Here is a 26,660-nt window from a genome sequence, read left to right on the forward strand (position 1 = left end):
TCGTCTGCGACTTGGCATCAGCATCAAGTCCCGCCACGTTTCAGAGCCAATTTAAAGAGCCCCATTTTTGGCGTGCAGTTGGGCCCAGGCGCTGTCTTCAGAGAGGACGTTGGCTTCCCCCTGGAATTACAGGCGTCCTCCCGCCCTCCCGCCTCGAGAGGTAGGAATGCGGAGGATCAGCTTTCAGCAGAGCTGCGGCTGCCGTTCGGGGAGTTCACCGTGCAGGCCCGTCCCCAGCGGCCGAATTAACTGGTTCTGTCTGTACGACTGGGAGAGCAGCTCTCGCTAAAAATAGCGCCCTGCCCAGCTCGACCTGTGCGCCGCCGTGGGATTCTGAGCCGGGACAGCTCGAGGAGCCCGGGAGCCCTGCACACCCCTCACCCGGACCGACCCCGGAGGCGGAGGCCGCGGGCACCGCGCTGGCCCCACAGGTGCCGCGGAGGGTGGCAAGCCCGCTGGCCGAGGCACTGCCGAGGCCGTCCGAGATGGGAGCCGGCGGTGCCTCCTTCCGCGCCCTCGCCTGGGCCTCCCTGCCCCTGCTGGGGCCTCCAGCCTGCGCGCTCTGCGAGGACACGCTCTGCTGCGGAGGTAAGGCCGTGCGCCTGCGGGCGCGCCCTCGCCCTACCCGGGCACTTGCCCGGGGCCTGTTTCTCCTCCTCGGCCCCAGATCCGCGACTGGCGGCAAGGTGAGGACGAACACAGGCATCTGCGTAGGGCTGGGAGAAGGAGGCAGGAGCTCTCAGCAAACCCACCTTTAGCTGGAAAACGTCGCTGTCCCGCCACCACGGTCCGAAAAGCGTTCGCCCCGCTCTGGCCTCAGTGTGCCTATCTGGGAAATGGGTCAATAAGATAGTCACGCTTTAATATTCAGTCACGCTTGCTGAAGCGGGTCGCAGACGTTCGCGGGACGTTCCCTCCAGCCAGCTGGAGTCCTCGGGAGTTTCTGTTGGTGGGAGTGCTGGGGTGCCTTCCCTGCGACACCCCGCACTGTCCCCTTCCAAAGCTCTAGTTCCCCCCACTAGTCCTCGGCTCCTGAGGTTGGAGATCCACGCAGGGCGCACAGAAAAGTTTAAGGGGTCAGGGCGCACAGAAAAGTTTAAGGGGTCAGCGGATGCGGGAAGATTCTAGCGGGAAGGGGAGCTGTCGGGTGGAAGAGGGATAAGTAAAGCAAAGTCGCGGCCCACTCCCCGGTCCCGTACCCTCATAGCGCCGAAACGGAAGCAGAGGTTATCTTTGGACTCCTGGAGGCCTGGGGACTCCGGGAGGGGAGGGGAGGGGGCGTGTGGTCCCGCCGGCATCTCGGGCCAGTACCAGGCTGGGGAGCGTGTGCTCGGAGCGGAGGGCCTCGGCTCTGCCCAGTCCGGCCTGGGCGGGGCGGTGGTGGGGAGGTCGATTGACCAAACAGGTGCGCCCCCGCCCCTCCGCTCCCCGCCCGCGCTGGGTCCCGGGCCTGGCGGGCGGAGCTGTGGGCGGCTGGGCCTGCGATTGGCAGGGCTGGGCAGGCCGGGTGGCCGCGGGAGCCCGGGAGCCGTAGAGCGGCGGCGCCGGGGGAGGCGCGGAGCCGGCCGTAGCGCGCTCCTGCCTGGCCAGCCGCCTACTCCGCCCGCCCCGCTCCACTCGGCCCAGCTGGCGCGAAGGAAACTTTCCCGCAGCCGCCCGGCGACTCCGCGACTCCGCCGCTTCGCAACCCTGGCCGTGGGCCGCTCGGGCTCCGGAGCCTTTGGAATGGCAGCGCCCAGCGGCCCGGCCCGCGCGTAGAGGTAAAAGCTGGGGGCCGCGGCTCAGGTGGAGGGGGGCTCGGTGGTTTGCCGGGATCCGAGCGGCATCCCGGGTTCGAGAGGATCCGGGGGCTCCGATGCGAGGTGTTGGGGTAGGGGACTGAGGAATGGGCGGCGACTTTGCTTTATTTACCCTGCTTTTCCCCTACAGTCCCCTCTCCCGCAAGGAAATCTGCGCGATGCATTGAGCCTTTAAACTTTCCTGTGCGCCCTGCCCAGATCTCGACCGCCGGGACCCAGGGCTGGCGCTGGGTTCTTGGGAGAGTACAACACAGGGGATCGCGAGGAAGGCGCCCCCAGCTGGGGCCCGCGGGCGGCGGGAGTTGGGGGTGGGGGGGTGCCAGCCTACCGATCCCCAAGGCTTCCAGCGGTCTCCCAAACTTCAGACCTTCCTCAGCTCACCCTGGGGATTGGTGATAGGGCAGCCAACCAAACCTCTCTACCCAGAACCAGGCACTCCCTGGGGCACCCAAGTTTTGGGTGTTTTTGTTCAATCCTAGCCAATCCTAAATTATCAGGGAGGCGATTGGCAGGGCTGGGTCGTTGAAGTGAGGTCTCTTTTCCGTTTCCTGGGCTGCTCTGGACCCCACCTTCCGTGAAAACACCTTGGGCTAAGCAGAGTGGGAACAGGGACCAACGCCACCTGGTTCCAGTGCTCAGCCTGGTGGGAATGACTGCAGGGTGTTCTGGTCTCAGGATGGTCCACTCTTGAGCTATCTGGTGTGAGCCATATGGAAACTCCTCTCCCTCTGGCCCCTTCTGCTATTAAGGAGGGAAATTTTACCTTAATTTTGATTGTGAGTGGGTGAGTAGGTAGCTTGTCACCAATAAGGACCAATCTTTAACATTATTCCTCCTTAATGTTAACTCCTTTCCGTGTTTTACTGACCCAGGACAGAATACCTAAGAGTAAAAAAATGGAACCAAACACCTAGCTCTGGAGCCCAGGGAATCTGGGTTCCAACATCAGCCCCTGCTGCTCACTAGCTGTGTATCTGTGGGCAGGTGTCCTAACCTCTCAGAGCTCAAGGGTCCCGTCCAAGGGGGATATAGGGAGGTTTTTTCGAGGTGAGGCGTGGAAGGCACCTGGCTCATAGGACAGCCATCTTAAGCAGCCGATCTATACCCTGGAGCTTGTGCCCTGTTGCTGTCTGAGAGAGCCAGCATCCTCGTGCCTCAGTTTCCTCTCCCCCAGGAAGTTGGTAAGGACCAGCCCCTCTTAATCAGCCCTTTTGAGAAAAGTGCACAGATGCACACCCACAATTTTAGTGGGTTTGTAGGCTCAGATTTAAACAGCCTCACACATTCTTATCCCTGCAATGAACTATTCAGAATGTACAAGGCTTCTGTCTATCTCGATCTTTCCCCCTTTCACCACCCCTTTTAGACACCTGGAGGTAACTATTGTAAATGGCAGGGAAGAGCAAATGAACTAAATAACCAGCATGATGGGGAAAAGGGCTGACCTGCAGAACCTGGCCCAAAGTCACCTTCAAGATCACCTGGCCCTCCTATCCCCCCATTCTTCCTTCCCTGGTGCTGTGTCCCACTTGGTGAACATGTAGTCTTTTTTGCTAGGATCCTCTAGTGACGGTGAGTTCACTAGACAGTTGGTTTCATGATTGGGAAACTCTTGGTTTCATGATTGAGCAACATTCTTCCTGTTTGGGACAGAAATCTTTGTCTCTATGACTTCTATCCACTGGTTCTGGAACAACCCTTGGGGCATCTCTTACTGTCTCATTTATTCACTGTGGTCCCCTGGTGCCTGGCATTCTGTTCCATCCCTTCAGCATTCAACACATGGGCACTGAGGTTGGTAATGATCATAGCACTATTTATTGGGTGTTTATTATATGCCAGACCCTGCCCTGAGGACTTTACACATATTATTTTCTTGCATCCATAAAACAAACCCATGAGGTTGATTATTTTCTTATCCTTATTTTGCATATAAGAAACAGGTTTAGAGAGGTTAAGGGACTTACCCAAGATCCTACAACTGGTAAGGGGCTGGCTGGGCTGTGCACCAAACTCAGCATTTGTATCTGTCTTTAGAGCACATGCTTTGCTTTTGACCCTTGCTTGCATACGTGCCTTTGTGTGTGTGTGTGTGCGTGTGTGTGTGTGTGTGCGTGCGCGCATGTGTGCGCCTGGGACTGGTGTGTGCCAGCAATGCATTTATCACAAGCACCTAGAGCACCTGTTAAAATGCAGATTCCTCATCTCTACTCCAGGCCCTGGGATCTGCAGTTTAAACCACCCGCCACTCCCACTCCGCCCTACCCAGGCCATTTTCCTGCAGGTCACAGTTTGAGGACCATAGCACTAAGGTACTCTTAGGAAGAGAATGTGGAATATAGGTTTCAACAGATCTGAATTTAGTCTTGGCTTTACTCTCTGGAGCTGGTTACTCTTCCTTTCTAGGGCTTTCTCCCAACTTAAGATGGGCATGCTGTTCCACCCACTGGTGGGTGGAATGGAGCAGGCCCTTGGCTGATGGGAGCCCTGGTGAAGTTTCTCCTGCCACAAGTGGATGTACTTGCAGGCAGACCTGTGGCACCCCGAAGATCACTGGCCTCTTCTTTCTAGGATTGGTGTGCCTTAGATGAGGCCCTCATGCTCAGGTTATTATATTTTGGAAACAGGGTCTCACTCTGTCACCCAGGCTGGAGTGTAGTGGTACTATCATAGCTCACTAAGGCCTCAAACTGCTGTGCTCCAGTGATCCTCCCACCTCAGCCTCTTTAGTAGCTGGGACTACAGGCACATGCCGCCATGCTCAGCTAATTTTTTAATTTTTTTTTTTTTTTTTTTTTTTTGAGATGGAGTCTCGCTCTGTCACCCAGGCTGGAGTGCAGTGGCGTGATCTCGGCTCACTGCAAGCTCCACCTCCTGGGTTCACGCCATTCTCCTGCCTCAGCCTCCCAAGTAGCTGGGACTACAGGCGCCTGCCACCACGCCCGGCTAATTTTTTGTATTTTTGGTAGAGACGGGGTTTTACCATGTTAGCCAGGATGGTCTTGATCTCCTGACCTCGTGATCCGCCCACCTTGGCCTCCCAAAGTACTGGGATTACAGGCGTGAGCCACCACGCCTGGGCAATTTTTTAATTTTTAGTAGAGATGAAGTCTTGCTATGTTGCTCAGGATGGTCTTGATCTCCTAAGTTCCTGATGATACTGCCTCAGCCTCCCAAAGTGCTGGTATTGTAGGCATGAGCCACTGTACCCAGCTTCTGCTCAGTTTTTTCACCCAGAGTGGTGAGGACCCTGGAGGGGTTAGCAGAAACCTCTCCCTCCCCTCGACACCTTCTTCCTCCATCCTCCTAGCGTGGCCTCTGGCCCTCCCAGCCAGAAGGTGCTGGGCCTGTATCTCACGGGGAGAGGAGTGGGGTGGTTCTGTTGTGCGTCCATCTATGTTTTCAATCTCCATCCCTTCCCTTGGAAGACTGCTCTGTGGGCCATTGGGCAGCTCTGGGGAAATGTCTGGCCCAAGGCTGCCTGGCCTGGGCTGACTCACTGGGAGAGATACAGGGTAAAGGAATCGCCTGCATAGACCCCGGCTGTATCACAGTTCTGGCTTACCAGCTGTGCTGTAGACAGGGTGTTTGTTCTGCCTTGGACCTGTTTGATTCTGCTGAAAGCACAAAATTATTAAACACCCATTTTATGAAAGAGGTCACTGGAGTCCAGGAAACTGCAGTGACGTGTCCAAAGCCCTAATGTGTGTATGTGGGCAGGGGAGGGAGTGGGGATAAGAGTCAGGACCTGAATCCAGGTGCCTTGACAATAAGGCACTCTGGCCTTTTTTGCAGTCTATTTCATGCCTCACTGTTTTTCTGCCCTGTCTGGTTGTGGCTTTGGTGCCAGAGCCCTCACCTGGAAGCTTGAAGACCTGGGCCACGATCAGGCTGTGTGATCTTGGGCAGGGCTGGTCATCTCTTAAAACATTAGGTTTCTCTTCTGTAAAGGGGCTGAAGGTGGGGCTTTTTGGCCAGATCTCTGAGGTTCTTTCCCACCTTGACGTTTACAAGTTGGACTCTGTCTGCATTTCCTGTCTGCGTTTCTAGGGAGAGGTATTCATGATGGGCTCAGGGCATGGGTGAGGGGTTGAGTTGGGCTGGAGGACAGAGTGCTCCATGGGAATTACTATGAAACGGGCCAGAAAGGCTCTTATGGGAATGGTGACCAGTGGGGCCAGGACACCCGGGGGCAGTCCAGAGGGGGACAGGTAGTGGAGGAAGCCCAGGGAAGGGGGAGGTCACTTACCTTAGAATTACACAGTATTTTGCACCCTGATCCTTGCAAGAAGGTGATGGTGGGAATGACTGGGGATCAAGGGCAGGAGCCAAGGGGGAACATGGGGGCACTAGGGCCAACCCCTCTGCAGCCCCTCTCAGCCCTGGGTAGTCTTGACCAGGAGACAAGGGGGACATGTAAGGGCCTTGTCTCCCTTCCAAGCCATCACATGTCTCTCCTCTAGGCTTCCTCAGCCTTTCCTGAATCCGACCTGAACGGTTCTAACCTCTCCCTGGGGCGAGCAGCTGGCTGAGGGTGTCCAGCTGCCTGTTTCCCATCCCAGGTGGGCCTCCAGCAACCCGGCTTCCTACAGTAGCCCTTGGTAACCACAGCCTCTGCTGGCCACTTACTGTCATGTGAGTGGCTTCCTGTTAACCACGAGATCAAAGCCAAGCTCCCTGGTCTGGCAAACACGGCCCTGTGGCTGGCTCCAGTTTTCTTCCCTGCCTTTTCTTTCTCTGCTCTTCAGGTTTTATGTTGCCTGGACCTTTGCCTGTAACTTCCAGAATGACCTTTTCTCTCTGCCACTGCTTACTGCCCAAATTCTTCCTGCCCCTCTGGGTGTAGCACCAATTTCACCTCCATTTGGTCTCATTGCCCCTCTGAGGGTGAGCCATTCCCTGCTGAGGTCCTGGCTTGTAACTCTTTCTTACTGACTGCCCTGCTTTGCCTGTTGTTGTCGCTTGCCTGTCCCCCATGATGGGCTCTGGGCTTTAGAAATTGCTCTAGTAAATGCCCTAGTGAATGCTTGGAAAGCTTTGTAGAGTTGGACTAGCTTTGAATCAGGCATGATTTTTCCACTCCTGCTCCAACTGCCGTGCCTGCACCCCGCTCCTCAACAGAGTCAAGTGGGGAGCCTCGCAGTCTGCTCTGGGCTGGACTGGCTCTAGCAAGGGACAGATAGAGAGATGCCTTTGGTTTGCAGAGAATTTCTCTGCCTTGTTTGGATTGTTTTTTTTTTTTTTTTAATTGAGACAGGGTCTCCTTCTGTCGCCCAGGCTGGAGTGCAGTGGCGCGATCTTGACTCACTGCAACCTCCGCCTTCCAGGCTCAAACGATCCTCCCACCTCAGCCTCCCAAGTAGTTGGGACTACAGGTGCTCGCCACCATGCCCAGCTAATTTTTGTATTTTTTGTAGAGACAGGGTTTCCCCATGTTGCCCAAGCTGGTCTCGAACTCCTGAGCTCAAGTGATCCACCCCCCTCAGGCTCCCAAAGTGTTGGGATTACAGGCGTGAGCCACCATGCCCGGCCCCATCATTTGGATTGTTCTTGATCTGCTTCTTAAAAAAAAACTTTATTCTGGCTGTGTGGCATCAAGGGGGATGGGCCTAGAAGCAGGTTAGGGAAAGCCACCTATCAGTGTCAGTCCCCACCTGCAGGCTGAATTTCAGGTCTCAGATGAGAATAGCCAAATTCACCTGCTTCTTTAGAATTATTATTGGTTTTCTTGAGACAGGATCTCACTCTGTCACTCAGGCTGGAGTGCAGAGGCATGATCTTGGCTGACTGCAACCTGCACCTCCTGGGCTCAAGTGATCCTCCCACCTTAGCCTCCCTAGAGTATCTGGGACTACAGGCGTGTGCCGTCATGCCTGGCTAATTTAAAAATTTTTCTTCTTGTGGAGATGAAGTCTCACTATATTGCCCAGGCTGGTCTTGAACTCCTAGGCTCAAGCAATCCTCCCATCTTGGCCTCCCAAAGTGCTGGGATTGTATGCATGAGCCACCTCACCCAGCTTCTTTAGCATTTTCTTAAGAGTGTTTAAAAAGTACTTGTGAAGGGCCTGTGGGGGTTATTGGGATTGTGTCGGGGGCCCACAGACATGGTCCCCACAGACATGGACATCGAGGAGTCACATAACTGTTCTAGGGTTGCACAGTTATTTGTGGCCAGAAAGTCCACAGAAACATCTGTCCCTGAGTTCAGAGAGGGCTGTTGAGCCTCAGAGGCCAAAAGGGAAAGAAAAAAATGAGGACCAAAAATATATACTAAGGCTGGGTGTGCTGGCTCACGCCTGTGATCCCAGCAGTTTGGGAAGCCGAGGTGGCGGATCACCTGAGGTCAGGAGTTCAAGAGCAGCCTGGCCAACATGGTGAAACCCCATCTGTAATAAAAATACAAAAAGAAAAAATAAATAAATAAAGTGGTGCATGCCTGTAATCCCAGCTACTCAGGAGGCTGAAGCAGGAGAATTGCTTGAACCCAGGAGGCGGAGGTTGCAGTGACCTGAGATGGCACCACTGCACTCCAGCCTGGGTGACAGAGTGAGACTCTGTCTCAATAATAATAATAATAATAATAATAATAATAATAATAATGTATGCTACAACACAAAGCATTTATATCACACTTTATGGTGTGCAAGGTGCTTTCTGCAGAGGGTCCCCTCCCAGTCCCCCTGTGACTTTCTGCTGAGGAAACCAAGGCTCTGAGGAAACACAGCTCAGCTCCCATGGCTGGAAGGACGCAGCTCAGGACTTCCTTGACTCCCCTCACTCCAGGTCCAGTGCTCACGGGCAGGGCTCAGAGTGGGTGTTGGAAGGAGGTTCTCCTTATTGACGGCTCCCAATTCAGAGTGAGGATTTTTTTTTCTTTGACATTCTTGTGTTGGGATCATTTTCCCTATTACCATCATTGGATGTGCGTGAACTCAGGCAGCGGGGGGTGAGGGAGGTGGGACCAGGGAGAATGGCAGCATTCTTTGTTTTTTTTTTTTTTTTTTTCTTGAGATGGAGTCTCGCTCTGTTGCCCAGGCTGGAGTGCAGTAGCGTGATCTCAGCTCACTGCAACCTCTGCCTCCTGGGTTCATGCAGTTCTCCTGTCTCAGCCTCCCGAGTAGTTGGGACTACAGGTGCATGCCACCATGCCTGGCTAATTTTCATATTTTCAGTAGAGATGGGGTTTCACCATATTGGTCAGGCTGGTCTCAAACTCCTGACCTTAAGTGATCCACCCACCTGGGCCTCCCAAAGTGCTGGGATTACAGGTATGAGCCAGCATGCCTGGCCGGCAGTGTTCTTATGAATGTAGCAAACACCTGTGCAGATGGGTCAGGTGACCAGGTCAGAGATCTCTGTCCTGAAGTAGGAAGTCCCCTCTCCTTGTAGGTGACAGTGGCTGATACCTAGTAAAGACTCATCTTGGAGTGAGGTCTGATGGATGCTAGGGTACTGGAGGGAGAGGAGAGAAATTGATGATGGTCTGGTTTTATGTTCACATACTCCTATCATTCCTTTGGGTTTTTCTTATTTTTTTGAGATGGAGTCTTGCTCTGTCACCCAGGCTGGAGTGCAGTGCCACAATCATGGCTCACTGTGGCTTGAACTCCTGGGCTCAAGCAATCCTCCCATCTGAGCCTCCCAAGTAGCTGGGACTGCAGGCAGGCACCACCATGCCCAGCTAATTTTTTTATTTTTTGTAGAGATGGGGTCTTGCTGTGTTGTCCAGGCTGGTGAAATCCTGGCCTCAAGCAATCCTCCCACTTAAGCAATCTTCCCACTTTGGCCTCCCAAAGTGCTGAGATTACAGACATGAGTCACCACCCCATCGTTCCTTTGTTACTTCCTGTCCTACTTACTGTTGCCTTATCAGTTTATCTGTCTCTGCCCCTGCTCCTGTCCCTAGACAGAGGCATTCTAGCACAGGTGCCTCATGGTTTTCCCCTCTGGGTGACCCTAGAGCAAGACCAACCTCTTAAGAGGGGAGGGGAGGGGAGGGAATGTGAATAAGTAAATAAATAAGCAGATGAATGAGGGACTCTTCTCAGCATCTTTGGTGACCCTGTCTGACTATCACTGGCTGTAGAATGTGTGACAACTGAGTCCACCAGGCAATGGCTGTTTGCCGGGAGCAGCAGGACCCAGCCAGACATAATGGAAGCAGGCCCTGGCCGGAGCAGGGACCTCAGAGCCTTTCCCGGCAGAGGGAACGCTATCAAAGCTGGCGCTGCTTCCCGGAGGAGAGAATTCCCAAAAGGCTCTGTCAGCCCCTCTGATAGGGATCTGCAGGGTGTGTGAGAGATTTGTTTTTCAGCCAGGATGTGAGGAGTTAAAAATAGACACCCTAATCCCTTGAGTTCGTGTCACACTTGACGCTGTGCAGAGCCCTATGGCTCCATTATCTCACTTGAGTGGCTCGGCAGCCTTTGACGTGGGGAAAGGTTGCACTGCCCGCTTTATAAATGAGCGTGTGGAGGTGTGCGCCCAATTTCTCACTTGAGACTGTACCCCAAATTCAGTGGCAGAACCTGTCTGATCCCCAGCCCCTGAGGTCTGTGTTTTATATTCTTAGGAGAAGCCAGATGAGAGTCAACAGGCTCCAGGAGGGAAGCGGGTTGGTGGAAACAATAGGCGTAGATTTTTAAGCGAAGCAGCAAGGATGGCAGGGAGACTAAGAATGAATCGAGGACCCAGGGAGCACAGGCTCATGATGGGCTTGGGGAGCAGCCGAGGACTGTAATTGGTTGGAGCAGGAGTTGTGGGGGTAAGGTAGTGATGGGAATAAAGCAGAAAAGTACCATCAGGACCCCCAAATTGAGGACCTAGAATGCCATGATAAGGGGATAGTGAACATAAAGCTGTAGGCAATAGGGAGCCATTGACAATTACAGAGCACAGTAGCTTCCTGCTGTAACAACCATGCATTGCAATGATGTGCTAACTGGCTTTGCTATAGGTATTACTTTATGGTGTTTGACAGAATATATACTTTTTAAACCCTCAGAAGACACCTGTCCATCCTGACCTCTCCTTATGGAACCTTGCATCGTGCTGGGGGAGCACCCCGTTTTCTGCTGCCTCTTGCTTTGGGGAGGAGCCCACTCTGGGGCAAAGTCTGTAACTAGGTTTTTCGGCTTTTTCTAGTTTTTGTTTGTTTGTTTGTTTTTGAGACAGCGTCTCGCTCTGTCGCCCAGGCTAGAGTGCAGTGGCGCGATCTCGGCTCACTGCAACCCTGCATCCCGGGTTCAAGCGATTCTCCTGCCTCAGCCTCCCTGGTAGCTGGGACTACAGGTGTGTGCCACCACGCCCAGCTATTTTTTTTTGTTTTTAGTAGAGATGGGGTTTTGCCATGTTGGCCAGGCTGGTCTTGAACTCCCGACCTCAGGTGCTCTGTCTGCCTCTAACTCCCAAAGTGCTGTGATTGCAGGTGTGAGGCACTGCGCCCAGCCTTCTAGTTTTTAATCTAAGTGCTCCTGGTTATCCATCTGTCTGTCTTCCCCATGGTGGGAGGAATTAAGTGACAGGGAGGAGGTAGTGGCTGAAGTTCTAGCCCGACCTGACTCATTGAAACTTTTACAGGCTGTCTAGTGCATCTGACACCCTGCCACTGACAAGCTCCCAGACCACCAGGATCAGTTTTCTCTACTTCTTACTTCCATCCCTCCCGCTTTTGGACCCCCATTCAGCTAACTTTTCCAGGCAGCCTGCACCGATTGTTCCAGCAACACTGACCTTTTCTGCACATTTTAGTGCCCTTGGCCGTCTAACTTGTATGTTTACTAACTCTTTGCTCCTTCCCTAGCTAGGCCAAGGCCCCTGGTGGGCAGGACAGGAGCTAAGCAAGATGTAAGCTGGACAGACCATTGGAAATCTTCTGGTGCAATCTATCCATTTTAGAATTAGGGGGATAGAGGCCTGGGTTTGCCTAAAACTTCATGACAAGTTCCTGGCAGAGCTGGGATTCAAACCTGGATCTCCAGGGCTATCTTGGTCCTTGGCTGCAACATCGCCCACTTCTCAGAGCCACACTGCTTCTCAGCCCCAAGAGCCAAGAATTCCCAGCTCTGCAAGAATCCCAGTTTTGCAGCCTTGGCTCCTCCTGGGGCCGGGAGCCAGCAACGCCAAGCCTGCAGGTTCCCAGAGAGGGCTCCTGGCGTCGGTGTGGCTTAGTCACAGGGATGAGATCACTGCTCACCTCTGGATAGGGGAGGATGCCAAGGTTTGGGAACTTTCACTCTGAGCCACTTGATTTTGTGTGTGTGTGTGTGTATAAGAAAAACAAACCTGTTGGTTGGGACTTTGTACTTGGCTCATGAACTGTGGGTTTGGGGAAGCTGCTGAGCCATGATAAGCACTTGTACTGTGCCATCTCACAGCTTCCCAGGAGAGTGGCTCTGTGTTAGGAAGGAGCTTGGACCAGAGCCAGAACCTGATGCTAGCATTTGCTCTGCCTCACATTGGCTGTGTGACCCTGAGCACGGTGCATGGCCTCTCTGGGCTGTAATGATAATACCTAGCAGCTCACACTTTCTGAGTACTTCCCATGGGCCAGCCACTCGGCTTAAGGCTTTCTAAGCATCAGCCCATTTAGTTCTCACAATAGACCTGTGAGATCCTGTTTTCATCTCTGTTTTGCCGATGAGGAAACTGAGTCCCAGAGAGGAGGAGTGACTTGCCTAAAGTCACCCAGCTGGGAAGGGCAGAGCCAGGGTTTGAATGCAGGTCTTCCCAACTCCGAAGCCTCTCGTGTCAGGCACTCTGCTGCCCTGCCCTCTAGCTGCAGGGCTACCTCCTAAGGGATTGTGGAAGTGTAAGTATGGAGAAACCAGGTGTAATTAAGCACGTGAGGGGTGGGAAGGTGATGGATGAAGGGTCTTTTTCTACACTGATATCGTTCTCCATCTCCCCACTGTCCTTGAGTAGTACTGTCCTTGAATAGTCAGAGGGGGGCGCAGACGAGAGCAGGTACAGCGGTATGCAGGCTCCATGAGAGGAAGGGCATATTTGAAGACATGATTTCATGGACTGCCAGTCCTGGGCCCATCTCTTTCCACCCCCTGTAAGTCACTGGCTTTGTGAATGTTGATTGTAATTCCTTTCCCATACTCCCCTAGAAGGTACCTTCAAGGCAGGGGCTTGCTAAGTGATTTCCTTTTGAGTGGAGTGACCATAAGATTTTGTTTGTTTGTTTATTTGTTTGTTTTTGAGACAGAGTCTCACTCCGTCACCCATGCTGGAGTGAGTGATGCAGTCTTGGCTCACTGCAACCTCCGCTTCCTGGGTTCAAGCAATTCTCCTGCCTGAGCCTCCCGAGTAGCTGGGATTACAGGTGCCTGCCACCATGCCCGGCTAACTGTAATTTTTAGTAGAAACTAGATTTTGCCATGTTGGCCAGGCTGGTCTCGAACTCCTGACTTCAAGTGATCTGGCTGCCTCAGCCTCCCAAAGTGTTGGGATTACAGGCATGAGCTACCGCGCCTGGCCTTGACCATAGGGTTTTGATTCAGATTTGGAACAGAAATCTGTTGATGGCCACTGAATCCTGGGCTTGGAGTAGGAGCTAGGGGAAGCACCAAGTAACTCGTTCCCACCCCAAGGAAGCTGAGTACAGCAGACAGGCTAAGGGGGTGTGTGTGGTCTAAGGTCCATCAGACAGACCTGGCTTTGGGTTCTGGCTACTCTACCTACCAGCTGTTTGACCTTGGACAAAGTTATCTTATTTCTCTGATCCTCAGTATTCTTAACTATAAATTGTGGATAATAATACCTATTTTTAGGGCTGTTATTATATTATTATTAGTTTTTAATTTTTTGAGACAGGGTCTCACTTTATCACCCAGGCTGGAGTGCAGTGGTGCGATTTCGGCTCACTGCAACCTCTGCCTCCTGGGTTCAAGTGATTCTCCTGCCTCAACCTCCTGAGTAGCTGGGATTATAGGTGTGTGCCACCACAGTCAGCTAATTTTTGTATTTTTAGTAGAGACGGGTTTCACCATGTTTGCCAGGGTGGTCTCGAACTCCTGGCCTCAAGTGATCCACCTGCCTCGGCCTCCCAGAGTGCTGGGATTACAGGCATGAGCCACCGCGCCCAGCCTAGATTAAAATTATACATGCAGAGAACGAACACAGTACAGTGTCTGCACATCATAAACATTTAATAAATGCTACAGTTTTGTTATTACTTATTATTTGCATTATTATTACTGATGGTCTTCTTAATGCACTTTATAGCAGTCTTGGGATCCTCTGGCCATACCCCTTTCCAGAACTTACTGCCTTTGGTGAAGGTAGTTCTGGGTAGGGGAAGATCTGAATTAAAGAGTCAATCTACCAGCCTGGGAAACATAGGAAAACCCTGTCTCTACAAAAAAAAAAAAAATTCCCTGAGGCTGGTGGTGTGTGCCTGTAGTCCCAGCTACTCTGGAGGCTGAGGTGGGAGTATTGCTTAAGTCCGGGAGGAGGTTGAGGCTGCAGTGAGCCGGAGCCGTGATCGTGCCACTGCACTCCCACTTTGGTGGCAGAGTGAGACCCTGCCTCGAAAAAAATTATTATTTTTAGTGTGAATGATTTTTCTCTTGGAGATACACAGGGTCTCAAATCGGCCAAAAAAAGGTGTCTGAACATGGGTTTTTAAGGGAGCTGTTTTGATGAATAGAGAAAGGGGATAATAGAGCAAAAGATTTCTTTAAGGTGCTTGAAATTTATCTTTTGCATGGTATCCACATTCCCCTGTGAGCTTGTTTCTGCTGTGTAAGTCACCGGGGTGAGTGTTTGTTGAAGCAGGCATGCGGGGTGAAGGTGGGGCAGGGCGGAACTCCAACAAGTCTCAGCTGCTGCTCCTCCCTCCCTCCCTTCCGAGAACCGCCAGGGTCCCCCTTAGAGAGAGAGCCTGCTCAGCCTTTGGGGAAGCCACAAATTGGTGAAGTTGCTGTAGACAGCAGTGTGTGTGTGTTTGTGCGTTGTGTGTATGTGTTGGTGGGGGGAGGTGAGAGGTCAAGGGGGTTTCCCAGAGGAAGAAAGGCTAGAGCCAGGCCCAGGAGGACAACTGCTCAGGTTTCTGCAAACAGGATTGCAAAATCACTTTTCCCGAGCTTACCCAGTTCTCCATCAGAGTCTTGCAGCCAGGTCAGCTGGGAGCCGCCAAGCTTGGCAGTTAGGACACTTGGGGAGGTGGAGGGAGGGGGGATGTCAAATCCTGCCTCAGTTTCCCCATTTGTCCTGGCTATTCCTAGAGCCCCTTTTATCTAGGTCATGCTTTTGGACAGGAAGCAGAGGGATGTGGAAGGAGAAGATGCGGGTTTGGGATAAGAGTTGAGTCTGTCACTTCCCACTGTGTGCCCTCAGGCAGGTCCTTCCGCAGCTGCCTGGGCTCCTCAGTGTTTTGAGGCTTCGGTGAGGTAATGTGTGTAAAGTGCTTAGCACAGAGCTGGCATGAAGTAGTGTCTGTAATTATAAACCACCTTGGCCACTGTTGTTTTTAGCTTGGGACCCACCTTACCCCGACCTGACCGCCCTCGCCTCTTGCCTTCCCCGGAGTTCCTGTTTGTTGTTGACATCCTCCTCACCAACTAGTGCAGGGATTTTTAAAGTATTTATATCCTTGCTGGAATTTCTCTTTGCATTGTTTAGTTAATTACCAAATTGAATTACGGCAAATAATTTCACTTCCTTTCCAGTGCTAGGGCAGGAAGTGGCCCGGTGCCTTTTTTACTGTGATTGAGATGATTATTGAGATATTTGATGATGATGATGTCTCCTTCCCCTGAGAGGTTCGCTTCCTCTTAGATGAGCTCCACTGGCCCCATAAATCAAGCAGCAGCCACGTGCTTGGAACGTAAATCTTGTTGAGGATGTTGATGCGTTTGGCCACATGTGGTTTTTGGCATTTGGGCAACTTCTCGCAAACTCGCGGAGGGATAGTTGAAAAGACTCCCTTTAAATATTCAGAACAAATGACCTGTGCACTTATTGGAGAAGTGCTGGGATGGTTGAAAAGACTCCTTTTAAATATTCAGAACAACATGACCTATGCACTTATTGGAGAAATTCTGTCCAATGGCATACAAATTAAAAATCAAGGCACAGGGAGAAGGCTTCAGATGGCGAGAAATCAGTGGCTCTTCTCCACAGCTTGATAGTGTTGATGGTGTTGGCTTTTGCCCTGTCCCTCGTGGCTCTAGGGTGGAGAATCAGATTGGTTAAAGACATGGGGTTGAAACTGATGTGCTGGGGGACTTCAGATCCCTGCCCTGCCACTTAGTAGCTGCGGGAATTAACTGCGGCCACTTAATTTTCCTGGGTTCTAAAACAAGGGATACAAGATAACTGGCTTCATAGGTCTATGTTGTAATAGTTTTGCTTCACACAATGCCTGGTACATGGTAAGCACTGGTAAGTAAGCCATTACTTTTAACTCAGGGATCCTCATCATGTTCTTTACCCAAAGACCCTTCCCATCCTACCTTTCTAGCTTTGACCTCCTTCTTGCAAGATGATAACCAGGACCCAATGTGTCCAGGACTCTCCCACCTCTGCACTTCTTTTTTTTCTTTTCTTTTTTTTTTTTTTGAGATGGAGTCTCGCTCTGTTGCCCAGGCTGGAGTGCAATGGCATGGTCTCAGCTCACTGCAACCTCTGCCTCCTAGGTTCAAGTGATTCTCCTGCCTCAGCCTCCCAAGTAGATGGGATTACAGGCATGCGCCACCACGCCCGGCTAATTTTTGTATTTTCAGTAGAGACGGGGTTTCACTAAGTTGGCTGTGCTGGTCTCGAGCTCCTGATCTCGTGATCCACCTGCCTCGGCATCCCAAAGTGCTGGGATTACAGGCGTGAGCCACCGTGCCCGGCCCCACCTCTGCACTTCTGTTGTGCAGTTTCTACTATTTGGAACGTCCCCTATTTGGTCTCTGCCAATAGAATCCTTTCTTTTTCTCTCTTTCTCCTTCTTTCTTTCTCTCTCTCTCTTTCTTTCTCTCTCTCTCTCTCTCTCTCTTTATTTCTTTCTTTTTTTGATGGAGTCTTGCTCTGTTCTCCAGGCTGGAGTGCAGTGTTGTGATCTTGGCTCACTGCAACCTCTGCCTCCCAGGTTCAAGCGATTCTCCTGCCTCAGCCTTCTGAGTAGCTGGGACTATAGGGGTGCACCACCGTGCCCGGCTAATTTTTGTATTTTTAGTAGAGACGGGGTTTCGTCATGTTGGCCAGGCTGGTCTTGAACTCCTGACCTCAGGCGATCCACGAGCCTCGGCCTCCCAGAGTGCTGGGATTACAGGCATGAGCCACCGTGCCTGGCCTCTTTTCCTTTCAGAAGTTATCTCAAGCACTGTGCCCTCCATGAAATTTCCTATGGCCCCTCAACCTTAACTGCCTTAGTGTATCCTTGTTACACCTTATGTCTGCAGCAGTTGTCGGCCCAAGTATATTCCATGGAATGGTAACCTGGTAAGATGCTCTGTAGAAAAGAAGGTTAAGAAAAGGCTGCTGAATATTTTATATACCTGTTTTGTATAGTACCAATCTACATGAACAATTTTAAAGGTTCTGAGAAATCCTGCAGTGAAGAAACCTGCTGAGATTTGTTTACTCCAGAACTTTCCAAACCTCTGACTGTAGAACACTTTCTTCTTGGAATGCCTATTGATAAGCTTTGCAACACTCCTGGAGAGGTGGCATTGTAGACATCTATGTAACAGTTTGATGCTATCTCCCCTTACAATGAAGGAAACCAAAGCCCAGAGAACTCAGTGACTAACCTCAGGTAAATCCCAGTGTCTACTACTCCATCACCTCTTGGGTCAATTGGCAGGTCCTTTATAATGAGTGTCCAAGGCTGGATGGCAAGGAAGGGCTGGACATGGCAGCCAAGGACTTGCTTTCAAATAACCTTTTTTTTTTTTTTTTTTTTTTTTTTTTAGACAGAGTCTCGCTCTGTTGCGCAGGCTAGAGTGCAGTGGCATAATCTCAGCTCACTGCAACCTTGGCCTCCCTGGTTCAAGCGATTCTCCTGCCTCAGCCTCCCGAGTAGCTGGGATTACAGGTGTGCGCCACCATGCCTGGCTAATTTTATATTTTTAGTAGAGACAGGGTCTCACCATATTGACCAGGCTGGTCTCGAACTCCTGGTCTCAAGTGATCCACCTCTCTTGGCCTCCCAAAGTGCTGGGATTACAGGTGTGAGCCACTGTGCCTGTCCTCAAAGAACTTTCGGCCTTGTCTAGGTGGCGAGGTGGACATATGGAATAGAGACAGATTAACTGCTAATCTTGTGTCCCTGGGCCCATGTGTAACAGGAGCCCTGGGACCCTGTTGCGTCCCTGCCCAAGAAGGGACATGAGAGTCAAATGTCCTTTGAGAACCCAGCCCTGTCCCTGGGCCTGGGACCCCAGAATTCGACCCCACCTTCCTCCCGCGCTGATCCCTGGGGATTCCTGTGGCCCTGTGTGGTTGCCTCCTGCAGGATGCAGGCGAGGGAGGGGTGGGAAGGCTGCAGGGAAGAGAAAAGCCTTCTGTTTATTGAGGCACAGCCTTCTCCTGCCTTTCTGGGGGAAAATGCTCTCTTTTAGAGTCTCTTTTTTATAGGAAATTCTCTGGGGAGCAATTACCTGACAGTGGGAATTATCTGCTGTCTTTATTCTAGTGCCTGTCTGCCTGAGTTCCTTCTTGGAGTAATTGATTTTGGTAATTCAGAGCTTCTGAACGTTTCTTAGGGGAAGGTGTGGGTGCAGAGGCAGGGGGATACCCACAAAGGCGTTTTTAAAGGCGTTGGCGGCTAGCGGCTCTGCTGGTGGTGGTTGGTAACAGGGATGGAACAGTGACTAAAGAGAATGTATTTTTTAGCTTTGAATTTTTCCCCACTTACACGGAAGGTGTGTGGGTTGCATGGGAGTGCTCCTGACTGTGGAACTGGGGCGGGTTTGCTGAAGGGAAGTAAGGAGTTGAAAGGCAAATTGTCAGGTCTGATGGGCTTGATCACCCTTCGCCACAGGCAGGTAAGTCCTGAGTACTGGCCCTGGCCCGACCCTGGCCCTCACCGTCACCGTTTGGTCAGCCAGGGAGCCTGGGAGGTGGCAGAAATTCCTTGGAGAGCCTTTAAAGAGAGCAGCGGCTCCCATTTGGCTTGACCTTTCCGCTTGGCAGACCGAGGTACTGGCTCCAGATCCTGCTGCCCCAGGCACTGCTGTCCCCTGGGAAAAGAGGGCTGGCCAGGGCACGTGGCTTAATGGGGGGACAGAGAAGGTCATGAAGGGTGGACCTCAGTGTGAGGGGCCTGGGTGACTGGAGAGGTTTATCTGCTCAGTGAATAAAAAGGGAGTAGGGTGGCTGGGCACGGTGGCTCATGCCTGTAATCCCAGCACTTTGGGAGGCCGAGGTGAGCAGATCACCTGAGGTCAGGAGGTCGAGACCAGTCTGGCGAAACCCTATGTCCACTAAAAGTACAAAAATTAGCCGGGCGTGGTGGCATGCGCCTGTAATCCCAGCTACTCCAGAAGCTGAGGTAGGAGAATGCTTGAACCCAGGAGGTGGAGGTTGCAGCGAGCTGAGATTGGGCCACTGCACTCCAGCCTGAGCAACAGAGCAAGACTCTATCTCAAAAACAAAACAAAACAAAAGGGTGGGGGGAGTAGCGAGTAAATTTGCTCCTAGAAATGCTCCCCTAGCTAATTCCCCAATTTCAAATGAGTGAATATTCTGGATGTGGGAGGAAGAGCTTGGACTAGAAGCTTCCTCAGGCTCTCTCATCTCAAGCGTTCTGTGGGAGGGACAGCCCAATACAGCGGTTTCCATGGAGTCTCTCTTTCTTCTCTGCACCTCACCCCAAGGGAAAGGAACCTGTGGGGCACTGGTTTGGGTCCAGCCCCAGAGGCAGTCTGTCCTTTGTCATAGTGACCACCCTCCCCTCTGAGGACTGGACACTGCAGCTCCATTCTATGGCCTTCGGCCTGGTGTTACCCAGCATTTTGATTCCTATTTCACAGCTGAGGAAATCGAGGCCCAGGGTGATTGGTTCACACTGTGAGTTAACAGTGGGGCAATGCCTCATACCCAGTCTCCTGATAGCTGGTCCAGGATTCCTGTGAGCCTGAATGGGGGGTCGGGAGCTCATCAGATGCCCAGTGGAAGAGCGGGGTGCGTACTTACATGAGAGGGGAGCTGGTTTCTCTGGTTCCATCGTAGCTGTTAGCTGGATTTTCAGCTCCATGGCTGGTTACTTGAGTCTATGTTTAATCACCTGCTAGACTGAGAAGCCCCTAAAGGACAGGGACCCTTTGTCACATTGGGATCACCTTTTGTGGCCAGCTCAGTGCTTGCATGAGGTCAGCCAGGGCGCTTTAGGTACAAGACAGAAGGCCCCCCTCAAGCTGGCCAGCGTGAAAGGATTTTATGGGCTCACCTATCTAAAAACCCAAGGAGGCCCAAATGGATTAGGATGGGATTATCTGTCTGTCTCTCTCTTCCCATTTCCCCCCAGTTCTGGGTTCAGTTTGTCCACTGAGCTGGGAATGGGGAAAGGGGAGTCCCCAAGGGAAATGAGGGTGCTGACCCCAGAAGGAGGGAGCAGACACAGGCAAAAACAACAAAAGCCTCATAAACATACAATGTGCATGTCATGAATGGTAAATTCAATGGATTTTTTTTTTTTTTTTTTGAGGCAGAGTCTCGCTCTGTTGTCCAGGCTGGAGTGCAGTGGCACAACCTCGGCTCACTGCAACCTCAGCCTCCCAGGTTTAAGCGATTCTCCTGCCTCAGCCTCCTGAGTAGCTGGGATTGTACAGGTGCCCGCCACAATGCCTGGCTAATTTTTGTATTTTTGGTAGAGAGGCGGTTTCACCATGTTGGCCAGGCTAGTCTCGAACTCCTGACCTCAGGTGAGCCTCCCAAAGTGCTAGGATTACAGGCATGAGTCACCATGTCCGGCCAAATTCAATGGATTTTTGTAGAAACATTTTTTTTTTTCTCCCAAAAGGAATTCACACTGTAGGCATGACATCCAGGTGCACATCAGCTCCTATAACTAAACAGAGCAAGCCCTGTGCATTGAGAAAGATTCTGAAACCACATCTTGGCTCAGCAGAAAAGAGCATCATAATCAGTTTAATGATTTGTGCCTTTGCCTTGGTGGTGGGGGTGGCGGGGCAGGGGCTGTGTGTACAGCATCCCTAATCTGGTCCCAATTTTGGTGTTATAGAAGTACTTTTAAGAGTTGAAAACAATTGGATTGAACCTAAATGATGTTGCAAGATTTCCCCAAACCTTAAAGAGCCAAATATATGTGGTTGGGAGCCCTTTCTGACTGGCTGTGATTCCATCCTAAGGACTGACAGATAAGTTATAATGTGGAGGCCGTGATGAAGGGTGGTTGTTGGAAGGTGTGGCTCTTGGCACTCTGATGGCTCCAGGGAGAGCTTCGTGTCCTTTGTATTGTTTTGTTTTGAGACAAGATCTCACTCTGTCGCCCAGGCTGGAGTGCAGTGGTGTAATCTCAGCTCACTGCAATCTGTCTCCCAGGTTCAAGCAATTCTCATGCCTCAGCCTCCTGAGTAGCTGGGACTGCAGGTATGCGCCACCACATCCCACTAATTTTTGTAATTTTTGTAGAGATGGGGTTTTACCATGTTGCCCAGGCTGGTCTTGAACTCCTGGCCTCAAGTGATCCTCCCATCTCTGCCTCCCAAAGTGTTAGGATTACAAGTGTGAGCCACTGAGCCTGGCCTTCATATCCTTTAACTGTGACAAGAGTGAGCTGCATGGCCCCTGCCTGCACTAACGGTGTCAACACATATTTATTCAGTGCCTACCATGTGTCAGGCACAGTTTTGGGGCAGACTGAGATAAATTTATCCCGGATTATATGTCAAACTTCTGAAAGAGGAGATGTTGGAAAAGGAGGTAGCTCTTAAGATTTTTTCCTAGTTGAGCCTTGGTAAGAATTGAAAATGTCCTTACACTTGGGTGGAGTATGTTTTGATCCCAGTAATGATTTCCGGGAGCGCTTGTAAACCACTTCTGGTGTCTGAAATTCCACCATTAGTGATTCATTCCTTTGGGGTAAGCATTGCCGTTTCTATTAATAGCTTAGGTATTAGGTACTAATGGGATACCAAATAGGGATCTCATTCATTGCTAAGGCCTCCTTAGGTAGGAAGTTATTCTTTGTTTTTTCTCCCATGGCAAGGCCCTAAGAAGAGAACCCCTATTTGGGTGGAAGTGGAAATGGAGTTAAACTGGGATACAACATTGGGTTGGTGGTGGAAGCCAAAGTATGTGCATTGTAAGATGTGGTGCCTGCCCCACCCAGAGTGCTAAGCTTAGCAGCAGTCAAAAATTGTCATCATCAAATCACTTTTAGTGGTCATTGTTCTCCAAGTTTGGATCCTGAAGGCAGAAAAAGAACTAAAGGTCCTTCCCGGCTCTGACCCCCTGCTGCAGCCTTCCGGATCCAGCCGCTCAAATGGGCGGCTCCGACTCCCGCTGCCTGGGCCAGCTGCTGGAGGAAGTTACTGGAGCCCTGGCCAGGTTCCCCTGCCCTCCCACCCTTCCCAGCTGGAGGTGTGGCTGTTTGCTTCCACCTGTTTACCTTCTGGCTTCTAGCAGCTCCTTCCACACTGAAAATGCCAGCCACTGACCAGTCCACAAATGCCGACCATCCCCCTGCTCCACATACAGTGGTTAAAGGTGTGTGTGAGCTCTGGAGTCTGAATGGGTTTAGGATGAGGCTTGACCTGCTGAGTAACTGAGCTGCTCTTTGCTGACATTCCCACCTGTAAAATGGGATAACAGTGCTAACCCCAGTAGGTTATTGGAAGTATCAGTGAGGTAGCTAATACATATCAGGTCCCTGGTTAAAGACCTGGCATGTAAAAGGAGCTCAATATATGTAAACTTTGATATTATGTTATTGCTTGGGGCCTTGGCCAGCCACCCTGGGGGGGTCCTGCCCCTCCAGCTGCCCTCTCTTGCCTTCCCAGACACTGCTCTTCCAGTGTCTCAGATGTTTCTCTATTGAGACTTCTCTGTTGACACCGCCTGACCCTCTGAGGTCCTACCCTGGGTACTCTCCTCACCTACCAGCTCTCACCTGGGAGCCCCACACATGCCCAGTGCATTAACAACCCCTGAACCTGGGCTACTCCCAACACAGACTGTAAACCTCCCCTGAGCTCCAGAGGGAGAGAAGTGCTTTTCACTGGCTGCTCTAAAAGCACATCAACTGGTCCAACATGAAAGGCCCTTCCTTTCTCCTAACAACCACTTCCTCTCTTGCATTCACCTGCTCCCCCAGGTCCCGACTTTCCTCTTTGAGGGGAAGACCGCACTGGCCAGCCCCTGGGACAGGGAACCACACCCAGGTGTTTCCTTCCTTCCCTTCCCTTTTTCCTACCTGCAAGTCTGGTGGTTCCCCTTGGGCACCATCTCCTGCACCCCATCCCTGCCCTCACTGCCCATTAGGGGACAGACCAGCCATAGCCCCTTCTGGTGCGGCTTCCTGTTTCCTCCACGCTGCCTCCAGGGGGAGTCCCTGGACCTTGGTCTGAGGGGTCCGTCCCCTGCTCAAGGTATAATCAAGTCCCTGCTTGAGGGACTCCCTATTTTCCCTGAGATATAATCCAGACTTCTCAGCTCCGTTTTCAGGCCCCTTCTTCCAAATTGCAGTAGGATCCTCCTTGCCAACAGTTCGTTCCTATGTGCCCAGGAGCTCAGCTGACTGAACAGCCCACTCCATGGCCTCTACCTGTTAGACTGCCTTGCCTGTGTTTCTCAAAGTTCCCCTGCCTGGTGTGCCTTCCCCTCAGCCCGGTGCCTGCCTGTGGATCTGATCACGTTCACAAAGCCTGCAAGGGATGTAGGTCCTCGTGCAGTCCAGTCCCCTGTCTCCTATCAGAATAGCATGGCTGTTTGTATTTCTTTTTTTCCTTTTCTTTTCTTTTTTTTTTTTTTGAGACCAGTCTCATTCCGTTACCCAGGCTGGAGTGCAATGACAGAATCTTGGCTCACTGCAACCTCCACCCCCCAGGTTCAAGCATTTTTCAAGCAATTCTCCTGCCTCAGCCTCCCAAGTAGCTGGGATTATAAGAGCACGCCACCACACCTGGCTAATTTTTTTTTTTTTTTTTTGTATTTTTAGTGGACATGGGGTTTCACCATATTGGCCAGGCTGGTCTCGAACTCCTGACCTCAAGTGATCTGCCTGCCTTGGCCTCCCAAAGTGTTGGGATTACAGATGTGAGCCACCATGCCTTACCCTGTTTGTGTTTCTTTTTCTTTTTTCTTTCTTTCTTTTTTTTTTTTTTTTTTTTGAGACGGAGTCTCACCCTGTCGCCCAGGCTGGAGTGCAGTGGCGTGATCTCAGCTCACTGCAACCTCCGCCTCCTGGGCTCAAGCGATTCTCCTGCCTCAGCCTCCCGAGTAGCTGGGACTACAGGCGTGTGCCACCACGCTCGGCTAATTTTTTGTATTTTTAGCAGAGACGGAGTTTCACCGTGTTGGCCAGGATGGTCTCGATTTCCTGACCTTGTGATCTGCCTGCCTTGGCCTCCCAAAGCTTTGGGATTACAGGCATGAGCCACCGCGCCCAGCCCCGTTTGTGTTTCTTATCCTCGCCTTGGCTCCTTCTATAGAAGCAATACTTTTTGCAGTCTGGGAATCTCTGGGGTCTACAAGAGAGGGATCTTGCCTTCTAGGAAAACTGCCTCTCAGGGGCAAGATGGCTGCCTCCAAAAGTGTGTGCTTTGAGGAGGCCAGGATGGGGACCTCCAATACCTGACACAGGGCAGAATTCTATTCCTTGTGACTCACTGTCTCGAAGGTTACGTGGGTTTTGTCAGATACGCTGGGCTCCATGGCCGGGAGCCCTCCACTGCCCTCGTGTCGGGGCTCTGCTTCCCTATCTCTCTGTCGGGAGGTAAGATTTCCACTTCTCAGGGCTGGGGCTGCCGGGTGGATTGAGCAATGGTGTGGGTGAAAGCAAAACAGAAGTACACAAACTAATAATTAACAGATGTCAATTGTTAATAGCTGAAAAATACCACCACCACCCCACCCCCTGCCCCCAGGAGGGAGGAGAGCAAATGGTCACTTGACCCCTTGGAGGAGATTATTTCACAGCCAGCTTGGGGCAGGTTTGGCCGAGAGAGTAACAAGTACTGTGGGGTATATGGGCAAGGGGGATGGGAATAGTGCCATTGCCAGTGCCACCAGGCTTTGACTTACTTTGATTCCCTTGTTTAATGCTCACAGCCTTAAGAGTCAAGGGCAGAGGCATTCCTGAGAATGAGCATGTGGGTGCCTGGAGTGTGCACATGGGGCATCCTGGGTCCTATCTGCCGAATCTGAGCCTTGCACCATCTCTCTTAAGCAAGTGAGATGCTTGCTTAAGAGAGCAATTTTGCTCTCTTTCTCACCTCAGTTTTGCAGATGACATTGGCTTGACATGCCTGAGGTCAGCCCCCAGATTGCCAACAGCGCGTGGCCAGTTCCTACCCTAGACCCAGGTGGCAGCCCCACCAGATTTAACATCCAGGGGTGGTGCAGGGCCAGTGGGGACTTTACCTAGCTTGAGAGGCCTCCTCTTTGAGGCAGAGCAACCCCAAGGGTAGGTTTTAAGCTTTCGGGTTTAAGAGTTCAGTTTTGTTGTTGTTGTTGTTCTTTTGGTGGGGGGAATGGGGTCTTGCCCTTTTGCCCAGGCTGGAGTGCAATGGCATATTCACTGCTCACTGCAGCCTTGACCTCCTAGGTTCAAGTGATCCTCCCACCTCAGCCTCCAGAGTAGCTGGGACTCCAGAGTAGCTGGGACTACAAGCATGCACCACCACACCTGACTAATTTTGGAATTTTTTGTAGAGATGGGGGTCTGGCTATGTTGCCCAGGCTGGTCTTGAACTGCTGGGCCTCAAGTGGTCCACCCACCTGGCCTCTCAAAGTGCTGGGATTACAAGCATGAACCACCATGCCTGGCCAGGGTTAAGGTTGTTTTGTTTTGTTTTGTTTTGTTTTTGAGATGGAGTCTTGCTCTGTTGCCCAGGTTGGAGTGCAGTGGCGTGATCTCAGCTCACTGCCACCTCCGCCTCCTGGGTTCAAGTGATTCTCCTGCCTCAGCATCCTTAGTAGCTGGGATTACAGGCACATGCCACCATGCCTGGCTAATTTTTGTGTTTTTAGTAGAGATGGAGTTTTGCCATATTGGCCAGGCGGGTTAAGGTTTTGAGTTTCCTTCACATCTATGGTCTGCTTCTCTCCTTCCTTTGCCTCCACATTTGTACATTTTCTCATGAGAGAAACCATCCGTTTGTTCTCTCACCTGCCTTGGGCTCAGCCCAGTTGGTTCTGTCTGGACTGAATTCCCACCCCTCAGCCCCAAGACTTGGAGGTACCTTGGATTCACTCCTGGTGCCACCAGCTCACTACCTACCTGTGCACCTGTTGGCCCTGGCTCAGGTGTCACCTTCTCCATGAAGCAGCTTTTCCAGGCAGAGTCTATGGTTGTCTGTGCCACGGACCCAGTGGGGCTGCCCAGAGGCAGGAGCTGGTGTTATTCCTGGTGTCCCCAGGACTGACCAGGTTAGCACCTGGCAGCTTGTAGGAATCATAGAGGTTCATGGCAAGGAGGAAGGCACACACCTGAGGAGCAGGATGGAGTGGTGGCTGAGATTGCTGAAATAGCCTACGGCCAAATCCAGACCGTGCCACTTACAAACCAGCCTTGGACAAGTCAGATCACTTCTCTGAGGCTCAGTTTGCTCACCTGTAAGATGGGGAGGTAAAAATACAGTCATGTGCCACGTAATGATATTTCGGTCAAGGACAGACTGCATATATGTTCGTGGTCCCGTAAGATTTAACACCATATTTTTATTGTGTTTTTCTATG

At 51.7% G+C, this 26,660-nt stretch overlaps 1 protein-coding gene across 2 annotated transcripts in view; it reads left to right on the forward strand.

The window, feature by feature from the left end:
- Window positions 1–572: 572 nt before the first annotated feature.
- The window catches only part of DAB2IP (DAB2 interacting protein), a 186,593-nt gene continuing 160,505 nt past the window's right edge, over window positions 573–26,660 (forward strand). The window contains exon 1 of one of the 2 annotated variants that reach the window (XM_063714027.1): window positions 573–588. The gene's annotated coding sequence lies outside the window, so the exon portion shown is untranslated. Of the gene's footprint in view, window positions 589–1,590; window positions 1,761–26,660 lie in introns of those variants that run through there. The other variant, XM_054521078.2, reaches the window with a different exon arrangement.

Source organism: Pongo abelii, chromosome 13, assembly GCF_028885655.2.
Source record: "Pongo abelii isolate AG06213 chromosome 13, NHGRI_mPonAbe1-v2.0_pri, whole genome shotgun sequence".
Taxonomy (NCBI): domain Eukaryota; kingdom Metazoa; phylum Chordata; class Mammalia; order Primates; family Hominidae; genus Pongo; species Pongo abelii.